Source organism: Octopus bimaculoides, chromosome 14, assembly GCF_001194135.2.
Source record: "Octopus bimaculoides isolate UCB-OBI-ISO-001 chromosome 14, ASM119413v2, whole genome shotgun sequence".
Classification (NCBI taxonomy): domain Eukaryota; kingdom Metazoa; phylum Mollusca; class Cephalopoda; order Octopoda; family Octopodidae; genus Octopus; species Octopus bimaculoides.
In genome coordinates, this window is record NC_068994.1 from 44,956,510 (window position 1) to 44,960,506 (window position 3,997).

The 3,997-nt window shown below is 41.4% G+C and overlaps 1 protein-coding gene across 6 annotated transcripts in view; it reads left to right on the forward strand.

Moving 5' to 3' along the window:
* The window catches only part of LOC106884280 (glycerol-3-phosphate acyltransferase 1, mitochondrial), a 72,938-nt gene that overhangs the window by 29,492 nt on the left and 39,449 nt on the right, over nucleotides 1-3,997 (forward strand). The gene's annotated exons all lie outside the window — the stretch shown is intronic.

Consider the following 3,997-nt stretch of genomic DNA (forward strand, 5'->3'; position numbering starts at 1 on the left):
TCATAGGATCGCGGTTTTGATTCCCAGACAGGGCGTTGTGAGTGTTTATTGAGCGAAAACACCTAAAAGCCCCACGAGGCTCCGGCGGGGGATGGTGGCGAACCCTGCTGTACTCTTCCACCACAACTTTCTCTCACTTTTACTTCCTGTCTCTGTTGTGCCTGTAATTCAAAGGGTCAGCCTTGTCACACTGTCACGCTGAATATCCCCGAGAACTACGTTAAGGGTACACGTGTCTGTGGAGTGCTCAGCCACTTGCATGATAATTTCACAAGCAGGCTGTTCCGTTGATCGGATCAACTGGAACCCTCGACGTCGTAAGCGACGGAGTGCCAACAACAACAACAATATATGGTTATATATATTCATGTGATATACATTTATATTCTTCATGATGTCTATGTGTGTGATCGTTATCATCATCAATATTTAGCTTCCACTTTTCCATGCTTGCATGGAATTTGTTGAGGTAGATTTTTCTATGACTGGATGCTCTTCTTGTCGTCAAGCCTCACCTGTTCCTAAGCAAAGGAATATTTTCCCCATGGCCATACATCCTTTCCCTGGACGACTGGAAATGCACAACATCACTTCTATGATAGTGATGCTCATTTACAGCCATTATGAGATTATGCCTAGAGAAGGGGACACTCACACACACACTCACACACACACTCACACACATACAAAAATACATATATGTATATAACATACAGTTGTGATGAATACTGAATTAAAATTGTGATTATCACAGTTTTAATTTGATATTAATGGCAACTGTCTGGCGAACGGGAACGTGAAACTCTGAGTAACAATTTATGAAGATTTTGCAGCTTTAATAAAAGTACACACACATACAGTAGGCTTCTTTCTGTTTCCATCTACTAAATCTACTCACAAGGCTTCTGTTGGCCTGGGGTTATAGTAGAAGACATTTGCCTAAAGTGCTACACGGTAAGACTGATCCAAAGTAGGTTTACGGGAACTGTTTGGAAACCTATTCAGAGGGCCAGAGCATTTTCACATAGATTGTCTAAACGAACCTGCCTGGAAATTACATCAAGTGTACTTGACTGTAGAATCAACAACTTACACTCTGAGATAAGTTCCATTGACCAAACAACAGACAGACTTATTTGTTCAAAACTGATAAGAGTCCATTTATGTGTGAATGTGTGTCTTGTTATGAATTTTGCGAGTTTTCTGTCTGTCTATCTGTCCCTCTCTCTTTCTTTCTCTGTCTTTCAATGTGTTTTTATGTTGTTTGTGTTTATGTTCATATTTTGGTTGCTACTCCATTAAATTCATCATACTGCAGGGTTACATGACGTAAAAGGCATCCATGCTGGTGACACGTAACAGGCACCCGTAGCAGTGATACATGAAAGGCACCTGTGCTGGTGACACGTGTAAGAAATGCCCAGTACACTCTGTAAAGTGGTTGGTGTTGAGGAAGGGCACCCAGCCATTGAAACCAAGCCACAGCAGACAACTGGAGCCTAGTGCAGCTCTCCAGCTTACCAGCTCTGGTCAAACTGGCTAACCCATGCCAGCATGGAAACAGACATTAAATGATGATGGTGGTGGTGGTTTGATGAATTTAGTTGTACATGTTTAATGGCTTCCCTTGTCACCTCATGTCACCACTCATCATATCACCACCCATTGCCTTGGTGCCCCTCACTTCACCACTCCTCACCTCGTCACTTGAATACCCCATCACCTCTCTGCCCACTTTTCATTGTTCCTTATCTTGCCACCCACCCTATCACTTTCCCCACTCATCACCTTGCTACCCTTACCTCACCATGCCTCACCTCACCACTCCTCGCCTCACTACTTCTCACCCCACTACTTCCCACCCCACTGCTCCTCACCTCGCCACCCATCACTTCCCTCTAGATAATCTTGCTACTACTTCCCCTCTCACTTCACACCCATTATCTTGTTGCTCATCACCTCTCTGCCCCTTCGCCTCATCTCACCGTCCCTAATCTCGCTGTACCTCACCTCACCATGCATCACCTTGCACACTAGTAACCCTGAAATCCACTTGAATTAGCATTCAGTTTGATACTGAAGCAAAATAATGCTATCTTATTATTGTAGCCTACTTAATAAATATAAACACCCACTCAAGCTCTCCCCACACACACACCTACACACGCCTATTTACATACACCTAAAACTTTTTGTTTATTAATGTTACCCATGGAGAAAATAACGGTGCTATTATTTGGCAGAATTGTATTTTTTCTGGGGGTTTTTTTAATTAAAATTTTTTTTTTTAATTCTATGTTCTGAGTTCAAATCTTGCTATGGTCAACTTGGCATTTTATTGTCTTAGTGTCAATAAAATGAAGTAACCATCAAGTATTGAGGTTTGTTCAATTGATTTGTACCTTCTGCCAAAAGTGGAAACAAAACACACACACACATACACAAAAGGCTTCCACACAGTTTCTGTCTACCAAATTCATTCACAAGGCATTGGTTGCTGCAGAGCTGTAATAGCAGGAGAAATTTACCCAAGATGCTGCACAGTGGGACTGAACCCAATACCATGTGGTTGCAAAGTGAACTTCTTAACCACACAACTGTGCCAGCACCCATAGTAAAATAATCATGTTTATTATATGTGCACATCTTGCTGAGGTCAACTGTACCTTTTCCTTTTTTAAGGTTCAAGTTTTGGTGTTGATATAATTAACCAGGTTCCTTCCTCAAATTTGACGGGTTTCTTTTTTTTGATTGTATTGGAAATCATCCATCATCATCATCATCATCGTTTAACGTCCGCTTTCCATGCTAACATGGGTTGGACGATTTGACTGAGGACTGGTGAACCAGGTGGCTGCACCAGGCTCCAATCTGATTTGGCAGAGTTTCTACAGCTGGATGCCCTTCCTAATGCCAACCGCTCCGAGAGTGTAGTGGGTGCTTTTACATGCCACCGGCACGAAGGCCAGTCAGGCGGTGCTGACAACAGCCACGCTCGAAATGGTGTATTTTACGTGCTACCTGCACAGGAGCCAGTCCAGTATCTGTGGAAAATAATAATAAACAAACCAACTTTTTATTTGTCCAAAACTGTATTTTAGTATATTACAACACAATTAGGTGGCGAGCTGGCAAAATCGTTTGCATGCCAGGTAGAATGCTTAGAGGTATTTTGTTCAAGTTTATGTTCTGAGTTCAAGTTGCATCGTGGTTGATTTTGCCTTTCTTTCTTTAGGGGTCGATAAACTAAGTACCAGTTAAGCACTGGGGTTGATGTAATTGACATTGACTTAGCCCTTCCCTCGAAATTGCTGGCCTTGTGCCAAAATTTGAAACCAATAAATTACAACACAGTCAGTGTTAGACAACCACACATTGACTCTGCCCACCACCACCATATCATAGCATTTTGCTGTGTTCAGCAGAAATGTCTCCAGTTTTTTATGCCATTCAAAGAATTTACCATTTTGTAGCAAAAGAGAAAAAAAAAGGAAAAAAGTTGTATTTATTTTAATTCTGAGTTTTAATGATTCTGCGAATGTGTCCTTATATACATTTGTGTGTCTTTATATATGCATATGTGTGTATAATCATGCGTATATCTGTCTGTCTGTATTGTTGGTTCCTTTCACTGTGTGCACGCCTGCATATTTGGGTGCTCACACACACACACACACATATATATATATAATCTATGTATATGTCTCTGTTCATTTATTTCTTTGTTTTTGTGCCTGTAATATTATATGTGTATACACACACACACACAGACACACACACACACACACACACACACAAGGGGGGGTGCTGAAAAGTTCCTGGCTTTGGGTAAAAGAAAATACAGGAAGTTCTGTTAATTATGATTTTATTCAACATTCATCCCCCCACCTCTCAAATTTACACACTTATTGCAGCAGTACTTAAGTTTTCCTAAGCCCTGTAAAAGAACTCAGAAGGCTGGGTCTCTAACCAGGCCTTTCGTGATACCCACAAAGCC